Source organism: Nelumbo lutea, chromosome 8 (genome assembly GCF_056320005.1).
Source record: "Nelumbo lutea isolate HS-2025 chromosome 8, American lotus-T2T, whole genome shotgun sequence".
NCBI classification, from domain to species: domain Eukaryota; kingdom Viridiplantae; phylum Streptophyta; class Magnoliopsida; order Proteales; family Nelumbonaceae; genus Nelumbo; species Nelumbo lutea.
The window spans coordinates 54,019,722-54,039,257 of NC_142691.1; the positions used below are offsets into that span (position 1 = coordinate 54,019,722).

General features: G+C 40.2%; 1 pseudogene across 2 annotated transcripts; it reads right to left on the minus strand.

The window, feature by feature from the left end:
• Nucleotides 1-651: 651 nt before the first annotated feature.
• LOC148844219 (translocase of chloroplast 120, chloroplastic pseudogene) lies at nucleotides 652-18,299 on the minus strand (annotated as a pseudogene). Of its 2 annotated transcripts, XR_016103475.1 has the most exons (4): nucleotides 18,055-18,299; nucleotides 13,327-17,701; nucleotides 2,386-2,491; nucleotides 652-898 (listed from the first exon to the last, which is right to left on the minus strand). The product of XR_016103475.1 is annotated as a translocase of chloroplast 120, chloroplastic pseudogene, transcript variant X2 (transcript). The 2 variants fall into 2 exon arrangements; XR_016103474.1 differs by lacking the exon at nucleotides 2,386-2,491.
• Nucleotides 18,300-19,536: the final 1,237 nt, after the last annotated feature.

The following is a 19,536-nucleotide window of genomic DNA, read 5'->3' on the forward strand; positions in this document are numbered from 1 at the left end:
AAGTTGAGAAATTCATCTCATAGATGATTTCGTTGCCACCTTTCCACCAGTGACTTCTCACCAGAAAGTATCAGGCAGTATCGGTCTTTTTTTTAAAACCGGTTCAAGGGACAGTTCAAGGCTTCACCCCTTGAACCGGTCAGAACCCAGATACATCCTCTGTAGTGGCATATCCGGGCCCGATACGTGTCGATACTTTGAACCCTGCTCACCAGAGAATAGATAAAGCTTGCTGACGGACATGGGATGGCAATTAAAAGGGAGAGGGTCCCAAAACAAGAAATTCCAACTTCCCAAGAGAGTTTTCAATTCAGCGAGCATAAAAGACTACTTCATGGGAAAATTTATGATACCATACCGGAAAAGGTTTGACCAATCAAATCAACCCCGTTAATTTTGATTAATATCACCTGGTACTAGTTGGTTCGCTGTAAGTTTTTTCCAATATCACGTCTTTCCAGTATGAAAGTTGAACCCAACTTTTCATACAGTTTGTAAAAACATAATGGACTGGTATTATTAGTCACTTGAAGTAATTTAGATTAGCTGAATGTGACGGCTGTGTAGCTAGCTATGGAACCAATGGCAACACCCCACACTAACCATAAATGCTAGGTGCGAGTCAGTGCTAGTGGGCTACATGCAAGTTAATTGAGGCCAGAAAACAGCATATAGAAAGAATAGCAGCTACAGAAACGCTTACCAAAATACAAAATCATTTAGTTCAGTATGATTTATTCTGAACATTAATAAAAGGGCCATTGTGATCCAACATTGTCCTTGCCATCCAGGGTGTTGGGCAGGATGTACTGGATACATGCCTACTCTTTTGGCACTTTTGCACAAGGTGGCCGCTCTCAAAACTCGAACCAAGGGAGCAAACAATGATCCCATAAACCTGTTAACATCGTAAACTGAATCATATCAATACAAGAAATTATATTTCAAGAACGAAACAGATGATTCTACATGGGGGTCATTTGGCAGCACCAGCATCTCAACCGAATTGAATCACATGTCTAAAAAGGTAACAAGGTAACAGTAAGCATTAATAAATTTCTTCTGGCCTTTGACATGAACAGGCACATAATGTAGGAGAAAGATGAAACCTATTATCTACCATGAAGAAAATCTGAACTTTGTAATTGTCACAAGAAAGCAGAGGGCTCACAAGCTTTTCACTTTGTAATTGTCTATGTAGACAAACACCCCACCAAATCAAAATGGATGTGTCCGCATTTAGGGAAGTCAATGGACTGGTCTAAGTTGTAAACCCACATTAACCCAATCTTGTCAAGCTAGCCTTAAACAGGTCCTAGCTTGAGTTGAAGCAAATCCACACCAAACCTAACCCATACAAAATACAAAGTTTTGCGCTCTACATATGTGTATTTGTACTCCTTCCAAACTGAGCCTTTGGAACATTTGTAAATATAACCTTAGTTGGCTATACACCTGGTGTCGGGCATACTGTATTGGCTTTCTGAAGTCAATCCCAAAACGCACTGTTTTAAATGTAAAATAATGCATAAACCTACCCCCTCCCTACTTTTTCAAAAAAAAAAAAAGAAACTAAAAAAAAAATCGATATGCACATGGTACAAAGTACCAATACACCCTTCTGCCATATCGGGGTTATCGATACTTTGAACCTTGGTACCATGTGACGAACCGTACCAAGCCAACCAGTTGCATCCTTATCCACATGGATTAATGAGTGAAGCATGAAGGGCCGGTATGAAGCCAGATAAGAAACAGAAAATCAATGCACATCCCAAGAAAGTAGAAGGGATAAGCATTAATTGCCATTAAACAAATAATAATGAGAATACAAGATCTAACACCCAACAAAGCAATGTTATCACTGAATATTTAGTGAAGTGATGACCAGTCATTTTGGCCCATTAGTCAACTGAATATTTAGTGGTGCAATTGATCCAGCCAATACATTTGATGGTGAACCCCTTAAAAACCATCATGGCCTAGTACATTTCAACCAAGCTGTCTACTTTTTATTTGATGATGAATACCAACCAGCAACTCACTAGTTTCTTCTCTACAGGGAGATCAACCACACCCCAAGCACCATTTTTTTTTGATAAATAACCCACCCAAATACCATTACTTGATAAAGGCTTTCCTCTCTTCAACCTTCTTTTTATCAGTATTCCTCTCTTCAACCATGACCTCCTATGTTGGAAGATTTTACAACTTCTACACTAAAACAAATAGAAACACCAACAAAGCAGCAACAAATACATGATATGAAGTAAGCAAAATATTGTAAGAAGTAAAGAAATAGGATGCATAGTACAAATACACATTTCTTTTAGGCCTGTAATGGACAAATGAAGATAGGAATAGCTTCAAGAGTATGGATATTACCTATATCAAAAAAGTCCCTACTGCAACAACCACAACCTTTCTTTCTAGTGCATACTTGAAAATCTTTCTGCACTTCAACTATTCCTGCTTGCAATTTAGACCCAGGCTGGGGAAGGACAACAACAAGAAAAAGATCAGAGGTAATGACTGACATATGGAGGGGAAAATAGCACAGCTGCATTTCGTATGTACCATTCCTTAGAGAAGGGAAAAAAGGCATGGACTCCTAAAATGTCACATAACCATATAAAAATTTTTCCCAAATATCTGGTCATGGACTTTATAACCTTTTTGAAATGATGAATAGCCAAGAAAGATACAACAGCCAGACCTAGTATTAAGCTTTGTACAATCGGGATCAAAAGTAGCTGACAAGAAGTTTGTTTGTAAGAATACAATGGGTGGGGAGATCAGCAAATGCTATGGCTGATAATCTTGTGAAGCAAGGGGCAAGTAGGGAACAATTGTATTGGGCACATTTGTAGTTTGATTTTGTTTTATGTTCTGTTTGGAGAGATCAGAGCTCAAGCCTCTCCATGGGACGCTTGTACTTGTAATTTTCCTTGATCTAATAAAACAATTTACATTAAAAAAAAGGATCTGAAGTTTGAGCACAAGTAAATTCAAGGCATTTGGAGGAATATTTACAAAGACTTAACTAGATAAAACCTGAATAGGAATTTTGAGATTCAAGACACAAGAAGGAATTTTGAATAGGAATATTTACAGTTAGAAATAGGTTCTGACTAGAACTTTTTGGGAACATGGTTCCCAAGAAACTTCCATCGACTGTTTGTTTTATCTTTCAGCCATGATATTTTTTTATGGGGCTATATAAAGCAAGATGTATGGGGAATAATATCACAAAGGACCCTAATAGACTCTTTCATTCATGTGGGACGGGTAGAGGTCCTACTAACTTGGGATCTGGCGGTGGGCTTTGTAATTGGGTTGTGGGGTGAATGAAGATTGTGCATGGAAGATAGAAGTATTCGTGGGGATCATGACTGTGATTGAGAATCATTGCCAGCTGAAGGTACGGTAGGTGGTATGGTTATTATATGAGATGCTGATGCAGTTGGAGTGAAGGGTAAAGTAGGGCACTTTTCAATATCAATCTAGTTTTAAGTACTGAAGTTGTACCGCTTTGTGGTTTCTACAAAAACAGAGGAAAGGTACCCAAATATCTCTCTTGAGACCTTACCCCAATGGGATTCCATATAAGCATTCTCCTTTCAGATTTCAAAACTTGTGACTGCAAGAATCAGGTTTCATGGATGAAATGAGAAGTTGGTGGGATGAGACTCAGGTGGAAGGTTCAGCCAATCACATTTTCAGCAAAAAGTTGAAGGCTTTGAAATAAAGAAATAAATAAAAGAGTGGAAGAGTGTACTCTTTAAGGGTTGGAACAGGAAAAAAAAAAGGAAATGTTTGGATACTATTGCTGAAATAGATAGAGCAGAAGAGGAGGGTCAGATATCACAAAAGGAAAAAAGAAGAAGATTAGCAGCCAAATTGGAGTCTGATAAGGTTGCGTATCAAGAGGAATTGAAGTGGCAGAAAAGGTCCAAATGCTTATGTCTTAAAGAAGGAGATAATAACACCAAGTTTTTTCCGCAGGACAGCAAGTGCTAGAAAGGAAAATTCCATCAAGAGGTTGAGTGTGAGAAGTTAAGGAAGAAAATAGGATAAAAAGGCATAAAGTGGAGTATTATGCTAACTTATACATGGAAGAGTGGAAATAGAGACCCAAAATGGATGGCTTTGAGTTTGATGGCATTTCAGAAGAACATGCAAGAGAGCTAGAAAAGGCATTCAAGGAAGAGAAGAGGAGGTAAGGGAGGCAATTATGAAAATGGAAGGAGATAATACATCGGGCACAGACAACTTCACTATGGCCTTTTATAAACATTGTTGGCTTAGGGGGGGGGGATTGGGAATATTATGAAAATTGGGAAGAATTTTGATTTTTTTTATTGCTTTTGAAGGGATACACAACGGGGCGGGTAGCCTATCCCCCAACCCAGGTGCAGGCGGGATTCGATCCCAAGTCTTTGCTATGACCAGCAGGAGACCTTACCAAGCAGCTGGTTTCACTCTTCAGCAGCTTTGGAGAAAAGTTTAAATTCACCGTACATCACTCATCTCTAAGAAAAGAGGGTGGTAGAATTAAAGGACTGCAGGCCAATTAGTCTCATTGGAAGCATACATAAAGTTATTGTCAAGGTGTTGGCAAGAAGGTTGAAAAATGTCTTGGGTGGCATCATTTCTAAATGTCGAGGTACTTTTATAAAAGGAAGACTAATGGTGGATGGGATTTTGGTAGCAAATGAGCTGATTGACTCTAGACTGAGTGGAAGGGCAGTTGGTTAGATGTGTAAGGTGGATTTAGAAAAGGCCACGATAAGGTAAACTGGAACTTTTTAGATTATGTTATTAGATGGACAAATTTTGGCTCTAAATGGAGAAACTAGATGAAGGTTTGCACTACCACCCCTTTGTTCTCTATTTTGGTGAATGGGACAGCATGTGACAATTTTAAGCTACATTCGGTACTTTGGCTCAATGAAACGTGGATCATTTTAGTCTATTGGACACCACCATGGCATGGTTGAAACACACCACAACCTCTCAAAGCATTCTAATATTGTGGCATGGAGCCGTGGACAGCGTGTTTACTTTGTCAAACAAAACTTTGAATTAAGTACCTTAGCAATTTATTATAAAACTATAGAAGTATAGAAAATTGATTGCATCCACCGTAGCCCAGTTAATAATCCACACTATAGTGTGGACTGAACTGAGACATGCCTTAAAACACTATGGCGTGGATTAATGTCAGATGTGAGTCTGTCCTTCAAATCTGATACAAAACTGATAAAAGAAATAAGAAAAAGTGAGAGAGAAAGAAAGGTGAGAAGTATTGGGGAGTTCCAAGAAGAGAAGAGTGACAAGGGAAATGCTCAGAAAAGAAAAGCCAGATGTTGTGTTGATTTAGGAATCAAAACTATCAGAGGTGGATAGGAGATGGGTGAGAAGTATTTGGTCGGCTAGAGGACTGAGTTGGGCTTTTGCACAGTCTTGGGGGGCCTCAGGGGGTAATTTTGACAATTTGGAAAAATGAGGATTGGACTGTACAGAAGAATTAATTCGTAACTATACGGTTACAGTGAAATTCAGAAGAAGAGTTGATGGACTAGAATGGGCTTTAACAAATGTTTATGGGCCAAATTCGTATAGAGAAAGGGTTGAGTTTTGGGAGGATTAGCAACTATAAGTGGATTGTGGGAGGGTCCGTGGTGCTTGGGAGGGGATTTTAATGTCATCAGGTTTGTCACTGAAACAAATAACCCCAACCATAGGATCACCTCAAGTATGAGGCAACTATTTTGTGGATTCTTTTGAATTGAGGGAGTTGTCGTTGGTGCAAGTTGATTTTACCTGGTCTAATTTTCAAGAAGAACCACTTGGTTGTAAATTAGACAGATTTTTATTCTCTTCAAATTGGGAGGAAGTATGGGTGGTTTGGTGATGAGGGCACTACCTAGACCTACGTTAAATCATTGTCCAGTTAGATTATCTCAAGAAAGACTAGGAGGAAGGCCTTGCCCTTTCAGATTTGAAAACATGTGGCTGGTACATCCTAACTTTCAAAAGAAAGTGAAAGAATGGTGGGAAGAGGATCAAGTGGTGTTTAGATGGAAGAGATATAGATTTTATAAGAAATTACAAAGGCTAAAAGCCAGAACCAAAGCATGGAACAAAGAAGAGTTTGGTAGAATTGAAAACAGAAAGGAGGGTATTATTAAAAGGATTCAAGAACTTGATGCTGCTGAGGCAGAGAGAGAATTGAGGCTTGAAAAAAGGGAAGAGAGGTGGAAGTTAAAACAGGATTTGGAGGGAATTCTCTGAAAAGAAGAGATAAGCTAAAGACAAAAATCAAGATGCAAGTGGTTGAAGGAAGGTCATACAAGATTTTTCCATAGTTTGGCAAGTGGAAGAAAGAGGAAGAACATAGTTGAAAGTTTGGAATGGAATGGGGCAGTGCTTGCAAAAGAGGAAGAGATTGCAAAAGCTTTTGTGGAGCATTTTAAATCCATTTATGACAACCCCAATAGAGTAAGAGAGACTCTAACCGACTTTGAGTGGCATGTTGGAGAAATGGAATGGTTGGAACCCCTGGAAAGACCGTTTGAGGTTCAAGAAATAAAGGAGACAGTTTTCTTTATGGAAATATCAAAAGCCCTGGGCTAGGATGGATTCACTATGGCTTTTTATCAAGACTGTTGGGATATCTTAGGTGATGACCTAGTGGAGGTTTTCTTGGAATTCTTTGAAAGAGGAAAAATAAACACAGGTGTGAATGCTACTTTCATAGTTTTGATCCCTAAGAAGGTGCCTGCAGTTCAGCCCAAGGACTTTAGACGTATCAACCTGATTGGGAGTTTGTATAAGATCATTTCTAAAGTTCTTGCACTAAGACTCAAGAAAGTCCTCCCTTAATCTCATCGAATCAAATTGTCGGATTTGTGAAAGGGAGACAAATTATCGATCAGATTTTAATAGCCAATGGAAGTGTGGATTACAAAAAAAAAAAAAAGGAGAAAATGGTCGGATTTATAAACTTGACCTAGAAAAGGCTTATGATTTGGTGGATTGGGATTTCTTGCTAGAAGTGTTGAGGAATAAAGGCTTTGGGGAGAGATGGTGTAAGTGGATGAAGGGTTGTATTACCTCTTGTCACTTCTCAATCTTAGTGAATGGAGTAGCTAGAGACTTCTTTCCTGCAAAGAGGGGCTTTAGACAAGGAGACCCTTTGTCAGTTTTCCTCTTCACCTTAGTAGTGGATGTCCTAAGTGTCTTGATTTCTAGGGATGATTCAAGAAATCAACTAAAAGGTTGGAGAGTTTGGAGGCAACAAGTGATTCTCACTCACCTACAATTTGTGGATGATATCATTATCTTTTGTGAAGGGGAAATTGAGGAGATGGATAATTTGAGATTGGTAGTGATGAATTTTGAGTCTCCAATCTGAAAATCAATTGGTGTTAGATAGTGTATACCCTTAGCTCCAATCAGAATGATGTACATTATGACATTTAATGTAAATGAATAAAGTACATATTTGATTCATGTTATTACGGTGTATTTATGTGTAATACCCTTAAATTGGACACTTATGAGACCCGTGTTAGTTTAGATCTTCACAGTCGTTGGATAGATCTGGGGAGATTTATCCTGCCAAGGCTGACACTAATGTGCCGCCAAGTTGGTTGGGGTGGCTTGTCTCAGCTACCAGGGTGAAACCTAAGGTACATGTAGTGTGGGTTTTCTTGAAACCCTGAATCAGACCAAAATTCCAGTATTGCCCTGGACCTTGGAGATAGATGGGCAAAACTAGAATGTTACACCTGACTCCTAGACTCGATTATGATACTACACTAGATGTTGGATTGGGCTATCCTTTATATGCCAATCAGTGAGATCCTTAGAGGGGGTCAAAACCTGGGTATGTTGGGGCAGTCCAAGAATTCATTTGAGTGGGTGATCTAATGACAGGATCAGCCCCTTTGTCGGACAAAGTGAATGATCGGGGATGCACTCTCTCTGATGGAAACAAAATATGCCAGCAGTCAATTTCAACCATTGAAATTTGTTTTGCAAAATATATTTATAAAGAGATATACATATACATATTATGGTTTCAAAATGTTTGCAAAAGGTTTTAATTCCTGGGATCCATATGAGTAGAGAGTGCAGCACTATACCTTGCAGCCGAGGGAGAGGTCTTCTCTTGTCGGGCAGTGTTTGATCATTATGGGCTGAGAGGTTAAGTGTAAGACCATTGAGGGTAATACCTGATGGGCTAATCTTGCATCTGCCCATAGTGCTTGGGTTTTTAGAAGGTGGTTTGACCCATGGACCATTTAATGTAAATGTTGGGCCCATTAAGAGCCAATGGTGATGGACTCAGGGGTTCACTGTCTCTTACAGTGAATTCGGTTAGGCCTTGTAACAAAGGCTAGGTTGAACCCATGTGGTTGATGTGTAGATCAATGTTTGAGTCCCACGGCATACAAGGATATCCAACTGGGCAGCAGTAAGGAGGGTAAGTGAGCAGATGGACTTAATGGGCCTAAAGCCCAATTCGAACTGACTTAATGAGATTAATTAAAAGAGGGCAGTTCTGGGATTTAGATCAGCAGATAGGATAAGGAATTATCCCTATCCACTCAGAGAAACCAGATCCAAATCAAGATTTGGATTAGGAAACTCCTAATTAGATTAGGAGGGCTGATCTTTCTACAGATAAGGGATTATCCTTATCTCTTAAAGAGAGTCCAGATCCAAATACAAGATTTGGATTAGGAAACTCCTAATGGGATTAGGAGAACCTCTCTTTAAAAGTTATAAATAGAGCAGCAAGGGGTGAACCTCAACACATAGAAAACAAGACAGATCATCTGGTTCGCAAATTACAAGAAAGGAAATCTTGTTGTTCGACTACTTCTGATTTCTACCCTTTCCTGCTCTTGCCACCTCTACCAGTTCGATCTCCACCTATAGGAGCGATCAAGAACAGTTCTTGATATTACCTTTTGGAAGAAAATGTAATCTAAAGTCGTGCTCACCTGCCCTCCATCAAATTCTTGCTAAAGAATTCAGATCTTGCTGAAAAATCATCCTACTAATTCTGCTCCACCCTACGCTGTGTCATCTTCAGTGGGAGCAATCTTTGGTATTCTCCTTGGGCATGAACACCTTCATTGGGAGTTACTACTACTCTGTATCAGGTATATCCCTCTCCTACCTTTTGGTTTCAGATCTGGTCTGGTTTGGTTTCAAGATTGATCCTTGAAAATATAGTTTTCTAAAATAGGGAATGTGATTCCCACATGGGAGATAAATTTTTGAAATTTCGCCCAACCTTCCTACAGGGTTCGGCCATCCATATGATGGATCTCTCATCCCTTCAATTGGAACAAGAGTTGTGTAGCGGGAGTGAATTTACAGGAAGATGAGGTGCATTTGGTGGCTAGGGCTTTAGGTTGCGAGGTAAGTGGTTGGCCTCTGGTATATTTAGGTCTGCGCCTGGGGAGAATCCTAGAACAGAAAGCTTTTGGTACCCAGTTTTGGAAAGATTCACTAAGAAGCTAGCAGGGTGGAAGAGAAACTATATCTCGCTAGGAGGTAGAATCACTTTAATCAAATCCACTCTGACCAACCTTCGGGTGTATTTTCTATCTACCTTTAAGCTTCCTGCCAAGGTTGCCAATAAGTTAGAAAAAGCTCATGAGAAACTTTCTATGGGAACCGGGTGACTCAAAAAAGGACCATTTAGTGAAGTGGAAGTAGTTTCTAGAAAAAAGGAAGCAGGGGGTCTAGGGCCTCTAGGCATTGGCAATATCAGATTAAAAAATGTAGCTTTGTTAGGAAAGTGGTTGTGGAGATTTCCTTTGGAGCAAGACAGTTTGTGGCACTTGGAGGTGAAAAGTATTCACAGGATGGCAACTAATGGATGGGATGCTGGCGTCGACCCTAGGGCTTCTCACTCCTCCCCTTGGAAAGCAATTGTTGGAGTCTTGCCTTCCTTCCAGCCTTTCGTCATATTTGATGTGTGCTCAGGTAATAAAATTCTGTTTTGGAAGGACCTTTGGCTTGGGAACACCCCCCTAAAGGATAGATTCTCAGTAATGTATTCTCTTTCCCTAAATAAATTCAAAACCATCTCCTCACTTCGTGTATCTGAGGGGACTTGGGATTTGGGTTTGAGAAGAGGGTTGCAGAATTCAGAATTGGCTTTTGTAGATGAGTTATTCACTGCACTAAGTCCAGTTTTCCTAGATCTTTCTTGCCCAAACAATAGAATTTGGAAAGAGTCTTCTTCAGAAAATTTCTCTTGTTCATCTTTTTTCAACACCTTAGCTCAGTCTTCTATTGTGTTTGTCTCCTTCCCTACTAAAGAAGTTTAGCATTCTCCTATGCCGCCAAAGGTTAGGACTTTTTGTTGGGAAGTGGCTTTTCAAAAGATCAATACTATGGATATACTTCAAAGAAAAAGGCCAGACTGGTGCCTTCCCTACATGTCTATTACCTTTACTTAAGAAATGGTGAGATGGTGACTAAACTTTTGATTTCTTGTCCTTTTGCTTCTTATTTGTGGGATTGGTTCTCTTATTTGTTTGGTTGCAAATGGAATCCCTCCCCCCCCCCCCGAGTGTGCTGAACCTTTTTTACTCTAGTTTCTTCTGACAACCAAGGAAAAGAGGCAAGGTAATGTGGAGAATAACAAGAGCAGCCATCCTATGGTCAATTTGGGAAGAGAGAAACAATAGGATCTTCCTAGGGCAAGAAAAATCCAAGCAAGCGCTTGTTGAGGTTGTCACCATCAAGGTTATGCATTGGCTGAAAGTACATCATCTCTTCAAGGACTTCTCCTCAGCTGACTTAACTAGAAATTGGAGTGCTAGATGTATCCTCTCCTTACTCCCCTGTGGTACAAGAAAGTTGGGTAGCACCGCCTTAGTTCAGGGTGAAGCTAAACTTTGATGGAAGCTCCTTGGGTAATCTAGGTTAGTCGGGAGTTGGGGTGTGTTCAGAAATGAGGAAGGAAAAGTCTTGGCCCTTTACTTGGGCCCAATTGGGGTGGGAGATTCATTAAGGGCAGAAGTAATGAGCTTACTTCAAGGTTTGAGACTGGCGAAACAATGGGAAATGCAGCAATTAGAAGTGGAAGGAGACTCCAAGCTGGTAATAGGGTGGATGCAATCTAGAAACCTGGGAGTGTGGTCTCTTAGACAGCCTCTAAAAAAGATTATTAGCTTAGCAAGGGAGATCGGGGTGCATTTTAAATGGGTAAGAAGGTCAGCAAATGGAATGGCTGACACTTTAGCTAAGCAAGGAGTTACTAGGGAGGCTTTGTTTTGAGCCTGTTTGTAAGTTTTTGATTTTCTTTTTCCATCCATTTTGTGGGTGGTAAGCCTGTACTCTTTTCAATTCTCTAATGAAAGTTACCGTTTCCTATAAAAAAAAATAGGGTGGATGCAATCTGGAAACTTGGGAGTTTGGTCTCTTAGACAGCCTCTAAGAGAGATTATTAGCTTAGCAAGGGAGATTGGGGTGCATTTTAAATGGGTAAGAAGGTCAGCAAATGGAATGGCTGACACTTTAGCTAAGCAAGGAGTTACTAGGGAGGCTTTGTTTTGGGCTTGTTTGTAAGTTTTTGTTTTTTTTCCGTCCATTTTGTGGGTGGCAAGTCTATAATCTTGTCAATTCTCTAATGAAAGTTATCATTTCCTAATAAAAAAAAAAAAAGAACTTTAAAGTGCAGGGTTAGAAATGAAATCATACAAAGGAACCTAGGAGTGGCTCCAATTGGTGACAAAATGAGAAAGTAGATTAAGATGGTTTAGTCACATACATAGAAGACTATCTACAACAACACCACCTATTAGATAAAGTATCTATTACAAGTTGAAGGGATTCAAGAAGAGCTACAGGCAGACCAAAAAGGACTTTGGTGGAAGACAAAAAAAGATTTAAGTGCCCATAATTTGAATGATAGTTATGGCACCGAACAGAATGGAATGGCAAAACAGGATTCATGCAGCCAACCCTATATAGTTGGGACAAGGCTTAGAGGAGGAGGATGATGACTAGACTAATCAATATCAGTTCTGTTATGACATTAAAATAACACTATTAGATGATGGCTATAACTCTAATAATATCTGATGTTATACTAGTATATAACACAATACAGTCCCCCAGAATATTCGGTTATATTATCATTATAACTGGTCCAACCATCAACTCATTAACATGATATAACTATAACAGTTAAATATAAATAATACTTTTTATGTCAACTCATTAACATGATATAACTATAACAGTTAAATATAAATAATACAGTATATGTATTGCATGGTTGCAAAATGTTCCCTTACTGTGATATTGCAATACTCTTCTGTTTAAACTGATATGATTTCTTTTATTGGTGAGTTAAATCATAATCTTTAAACTGAATTGAGTTGCAACAATTCATAATAGTTAGTTAATTACTAGAGCACAATCTTCCTAAATTGAGGTGCCAAACTGGTTGGATTACAATTCTTATGGGAACATTTCTTGGGTTTTTAATGGCCCTGTTTCTGCTCAAGATGCTTCATAGTTCGGAGGCAGAGGTTGAAGCTCTGTTGGTGGGTCTTCAGTCAGCTAAATCCCTGCAGGTTGATCCTGTGTTAGTTGAGGGTAATTCTAGAACCACCATTCACATTGGATGGGCTAAAAAGAAAAGTACAGGTCCTTGGATGCTAGCTCATTTCTTGTGATAAATTTATGACATCTCAGATTTTATGCAATGCAGCTTCTGAAGGATCCCCGGGAGTTTAAATTTTCTGCAGATGGTTTAGCTAAATAGGGTGAGAAGGAAATTGCATTGTATAATGCAAATTCTTATCCTATATCTTGAGTGGGAATTACATTTTTAGTTTGGAAGCCCTGTTTGTTCATCTCCTCATTTCCCTTTTCCTTTTAAATGAAAGTTACCTTTTTTTCAAAAAAACAAACAATACAGGTTAGAATATATGAAAATGTCACATTAGTTCTTTTAAAAGTATTAGGTAACTAATTGTATATTGAATGAAAAGGTAGGTCATAGAAAAATCAACAATGTATTGCCAAAATGTTCCTTTCCCCTTTCTTCGGGAGATGGGCAACCTAACATTAGAAAAAACAATTATTGCACCCATCCAAATGCCTAAGAGATACCAATTGACACAAAAAAATAATAAAATAATAAAAAACGCATTAGCAAATTAACCTCTACTAGAGATAAATTGCCATGGAAATTCCATGTAAAGACACAACTAATTACAAAGGACAAAAAACATCTTTGGGGTGTTAAGAAAGACAAATCAGCAGCTTATGCTTACTCACATTTGATGCTGAGCAGAAAGAAATGCCACTGCAGAAGTTATTTCCTAATACTGCATAGCAGCTGATATATGTTGCTCCTCATTGTCCAAACTGTATTTGTTCAGAATAACCAAGAAGCTTTTTGAATAAGGGCACAAGGCCAATCAAAGCAATTTGGAGCTGTTCTGAGCTATTCAAGCGAATACTGACTTGGCCAGCCCCCTTGTTGTTCAAATTGGCCCGAGCAATCATGTTTGTATACCGTCCTATAGGGAACTGAGATTGTACATTACATCCGATTGCAAGATCTCCACGCCAATCCATGATAGAGAGACCAAGAGTTGATAGAGTGCGACCAAGAGGATAATCCTTATCTCTCAAGGTAGCTTCCAGATTGCCACCATATGCCACATCACCACGACCAGTCATAGCACCCCCAGAGATAACCAACCGGAATCTTTTGTTAACAACCAATTTGTCTTCAAGCTTCAGTCCAGCTGTAAAGGCCTCACCCAAAAGAGCAACCGAAAGTCCAGCCACCATTTTATTGTGTCTAAAGTTACTAAATCTCGTTTCACCGCGCAAAGTATAAAACATGTCCTTTCCAACAGTCTGTGTGTCAAAGCCTAAGGAAGTTGCCTTACCTTCACCATGCTTGATGGAACTGGCCAGTTCCATTTGGAGATTAGACTCCTTTTTATCCTTTGTAACCTGACCAGAAAAGGACAAAGGTATCTTATCTTTAACCGCAAATAATCTTTCCACATTTATACCCTCATAACCAACATCATGATCCCAACCATGAGTTTCAAAAACGGGCCTCACAAGCCACTGGTTAGAGGAATCCAGGTAGCGGTAGCGGTGCGTGGGATTGTCTGAATCAAATGAAGTTGGCAAAGCCAGATCTGGCATGGGAACCGGCACAGATGCAGCGCCACCACTTTCTTCTTCCGTGTTCTCATTATAGTCATTTGGCAAATCCTTAGCAGACACAGCCATTTTCTTCAATAGTTTCCGCCGCTTCCTCTCCTCCTTCAATTGTTTTTTTATAAAAAGCTTTTCTCTGTATTCTAGTTCATCAAAATATGCCTTTTTTTGGGCTTTACTCAAGTTTTCAAGTTGAGCCTTGGTCAGGCGCTTAAATGGTGGCAATTCATCATAATCTGACTCTTCATCTGAGTCTGTTGTCTCATCCAAGTCCTCATCCAATGTATCATCATCATCACCGAACTGTTCTTCTGGCAATTTCAGCTGGGGCCTTGATTGAAGAAGAGATGATAAAAGGTGTGGCAAAGGGAGTACCCGTGAACGTGTTGCAAAAGGCTTTCCAGGTGGACTATCTTGTAGCTTTAAGAGTGTGTTTGCCTCAGCTAAAATCTTTGAAGCAAAGGAAAGCAGTAATAGATGAGGTTTCCAAACCTGCCCATTTGGCAAGACTCTCTGCCCTGCCCTGTTTGTTCTGCAGGCAGAATGATTCTCCACTAATGAAACAGGATTCATAAGACGCATGTCCCCTGCTGCCTGGCGAATTGCTTGCTGAACCACATGTGAACGCTGGGTCACAAACATCTCATAACTTGATGCAGTACCATTTGGACCATCAGGCGGAGCAGAGGCTGCATGGGTCAGAACCACAATTGCATTAAACCAAATAGATGGTCCAAATATCTCCGTGATTGTACGCAATAATGGCATATCACCAAAGTCCCTGCTTTGCATATCTAACCTGTCAAGATACAAAACAATATCTGGAGGGGTCTTCTTGATGAAACGCTTGACAGAATGCAGGATCTTCTCATTGTGCTGTTGATCTGACCAGGAAGGTAAGAGACCCGGTGTATCAATCACCCTAACCTTGATCCCTTGAACTGTTCCCACCACGTCCTGGACCTTCTTTGTGCTCATTTGGAACGCATCAGTTTTGAACTTTACCTCATCAAATATAGAATTGATAGTTGCACTTTTACCAACTCCAGTCTTACCAAGAACCATAATGGTGCATGAGAAGTCAAGAGGTTCCTGCCCAGCCGCCTCAAGCTGCTCTGCCATAGCACTTGCTCGGTCAAAACTAAAAGCACCTGCCCGACTAGTGTTTCTCCCTCGAAGCTGTTCAGCTAATCCTAGCCTGTATAAAACCTGAGCTACAACAACATTATGGGGAGTCTGCCCAAGCCTGTAAGCAAGTCGTAAAAATTTCACCCGGATCATCTGTAGCTTTTCGCGAGTCTCATCATTCTCCTCAGTTTCACCATTCATGGGGTCTTCAACAAGTTGAGCTTGATGCTGAGGTACAGATCCATTCACCCGAGGCTGTTGCAGTGTGCGTGGAGCAGGTTCCAACAATGGGGCAGCACCTCCAAGGCCTGCTGGACGAGCAGGAGAAGCAGGCAGAGTAGGAGATGAGGACTGGATTTCTGGTTCTCTGTTCCCTCCCAACTTCTGTTCCTCTCCCAGATCTTTTGATTTCTGATCCTCAGGCTCTTCAACATCAGGATTATCATAGTTTTCCATACTTCTATCAACAGACTGAGGCCCAGAATCTTGAGAAGCTGTCTCATCTGATTCAGCAGTATAAGCATTAATCTTCTCGTTAATTTCAGAAATAGAAGCTTCTGGTATTTGTGGAGTTACAAATTCTGGACTGTCGACCTCATCCTTGCAAGATTCTACAGGAGCTGGGGTTACTGGTTCCGCACTGTCCACCTCATCCTTGCAAACTTCTACGGGAGCTGGAATTGCTGGTTCTGGACCATTCCCCTCATCCTTGCAAGCTTCTACGGGAGATGGAATTGCTCTCTCTTGACCGTCCACCTCATCCTTGCAAGCTTCTACAGGAGCTGAAATTGTTGGTTCTGGACCATCCCCCTCATCCTTGCAAGCTTCTACAGGAGCTGGAATTGCTAGTTTTGGACCGTCCACCTCATCCTTGCAAGCTTCAACAGGAGCTGGAATTGCTAGCTTTGGACCGTCCACCTCATCCTTGCAAGCTTCTACAGGAGCTGGAATTGCTTGTTTTGGACCGTCCACCTCATCCTTCCAAGCTTCTACAGGAGCAGGAATTGCTTGTTTTGGACCGTCCACCTCATCCGTGCAAGCTTCTACAGGAGATGGAATTGCTGGTTTTGGACCATCCACCTCATCCTTGCAAGCTTCTACAGGAGCTGGAATTGCTGGTTCTGGACCATCCCCCTCATCCTTACAAGCTTCTACAGGAGCTGGAATTGCTAGTTTTGGACCACCCATCTCATCCTTGCAAGCTACAGGAGCTGGAATTGCTGGTTCTGGACCATCCCCCCCATCCTTGCAAGCTTCTACAGGAGCTGAAATTGCTAGTTTTGGACCATCCACCTCATCCTTGCAAGCTACAGGAACAGGAATTGCTGGTTCTGGACCACCCCCCTCATCCTTGCAAGCTTCTACAGGAGCTGGAATTGCTGGTTCTAGACCATCACCCTCATCCTTGCAAGCTTCTACAGGAGCTGTAATTGCTGGTTCTGGACCATCCCCCTCATCCTTTCTAGGTTCTACAGGAGCTAGAATTACCGGTTCTGGACAGTCCACCTTATCTTTCAGAAAAGTTATGTGGTTAGTCGAAGAGTCCTCCGGGTGCTTGCTCTCATTAGAATCATTTAGTTGAGAAGACTCAACCGCACCTGACTCCACATGGACAACATCACCATTTTCCTGAACTGGAGTTTCCTCCAAACTCAACTCAGCCAAATTTTCAGTATGGGGCTTCACGAGAGGTGCTAAGGTCCTCCCATCCACCTCTTCTTGGTTCCTCAGTAATTTACTTTCTCTGTCATTACCGTCAGCATCAGCTACAGACACCTTATCCACATCTGCTTCTGCATTATTAGCCATGCCAGCACCCTCCAACCTAACAGATTCTTCTGATATAAATTCCATCCGATTATCTACCACATCAGCAGAAAGCTTAGCATCATCAAGAAGCTCCGGGGCAACCAAATCTTCTATCGTTTCGGTAACAACCAGTTCTTCCTCTTTGGGGGTCCGAGTCCGAGCTTCACTAGGAAGGTCGATCGCCTCTTCAAACTTGTCAGCCTCATGGCCTCCATTAGAGATTTCATTAGCTTCAAAACGATCAAAAATTCGAAGCCTCACTACACTCCGATCCCCATTAACAACAACTTGCTCCAAACCAGCCTTTGGTGTCTCATATACGGCATGGGCGTCATCAAGATGCTCATCCATCGCTTCCACAAAAAAATCATCCCCTTCAGAATCCTTGGGTTGATGGTACCCGCGACCAGCCCTCTCTCCTACTCTCGGCTGAGAAACCCCATCTTCCACTGCCTTTGTTTCTGCAAGCTGAGATCTATTGGCGATTGCAACCCCAGTTTCCATTATTATTCTTCGGTTATCGCCTCAAACCCTAAAATCACCAGAATCAGAAAAAACAATCTCAGGACCTACAGACCCAATCCTCAAGCAAACGGTTAATAATTCCAAAAATAAACACGAGTTGGGTTGAGAGAAAAAGAAATTATATATAAAATCGATAAGCTCCGCTAGTTCAGATTAGAGAGGGATAAAAAAACACACGAGGAATATAAAACTGAAACTACGGAACTCCTTAAACAATCTATTCATTTTTCATTTTTTCTTTCGTTGGTTAGCCTTTATTTCTAGGGTTTTGCAATATAAATCAAAAGTTCCCACGGGAATCAAAAAGCAAGAGAAAGAAGGAAATTGTAAAATATATAATAGATACAAGAGAGAGCTTACCTGGTTAAATAGAGGACTTAAGGCTCTCTATCTCTCTATCTATCTATCTTGTTAGGAGTCGGACGAGGATCTTCTCACCGCTTTATTTCAATTCATCTCTGCGACTCTTTCAATTCAGTTAATGTACTGCATAGCAAGGTTTTGATTGATGGGAAGAAGTCCGGATAAGAGACGATCGACGGTCCACGATGTTCCGGGTTTAGAACGAGATACTGACATAGTGTGGCTTGAAAGTATCGATCACTGCATATCTCTGCTATTTTGTTGTGGTTTAACCTTTTCCTCCTGTGGTCTTACCTAATTCCAACCCTACACGTGGTTAGACCATTCATCCGGTCGGTGGGACCGACTTTAATTGCCATTAACATCTCCTCAGCTTTTAAGTTTTAATTAATAAGCCCCGAGCGCAAATGCTAGAATGTATTTTATTTTAATTCATGCCTTGGAATCTGTTTGTTACCATTATCAAGACAAATGCATTCTCTGCCAATCACTAGAAAAACTGAATCATAGTACATAATATATTGAGAGACAAAAACTTTTGTGGAGGAAAAATGAATTCCGAATCAAATAAGTAATAGCCCTAAAATGAACAAAAAACACTAAGCCTAAGCCTAATGGAAACATTCTTTTTATCCGTACAGAATCATTATAATCTGTTTTTCACTAAAATTTGGATTTTTGCCAAAAAAAATGTTGATTTGATCAATAAATCGCTGATTTGGGTGTTTGAACCGTTTAACGGTTTCAACCATTTTTTATTTTTTTATTTTTTGTCAAAATGGGCCAATTGTTCGACCCAAGAACCAGACCTCTAACCGGTTCGTTATCTGGGTCAGTTTTAAAACCCTTGCAATGAAGAGATGGTACTACTCTTGTTGGAACTTAGATTCAGTCCTCACAAAACCATGCTCACACCGTACTGACAGCCAATTACAATTGTACATTAAGAATATCTTTCCATGAACAAAAATGTACAAGTATGGAGATATTTCTAATACTATAATACACGGTTGCAATTGACTGGGAGAAATCTTGTGAGCACTGAATCTGATCTCTTCTTGTTGGTCCTCTAAAAGATGAAAAGCCATGTGGATTTCTGAAAGCACTATTGTTGTTTCAAGCTTTTTTTCTCTCCTGTGTGACTCCTTCCCCTTCCCTTCAATCTCTATCAATTTCTAAAAATTGAGATAGTGCTTTAATTCAATATTTAGACTTGAATGATGAATCTATCCAATAAATTCAAAGATAAGTAAGTCATGTTGATCTTTAATTTGTCCAATAAATTCATAAAAATGCAATTAGGTGTGCAAATACAACTCCATCAAAGATGTACTACTAACTCTGAATTCATTCACTGCACTTAAATGAAGAAATATTAAGCATTTTCATGAAAAATGTTTATTTTAAATGCTTAGTTGCATGAATACATATGTGAAAAGCAAAAGAAGCGTTGATGCTTTGGACAATGTAGCATATTTA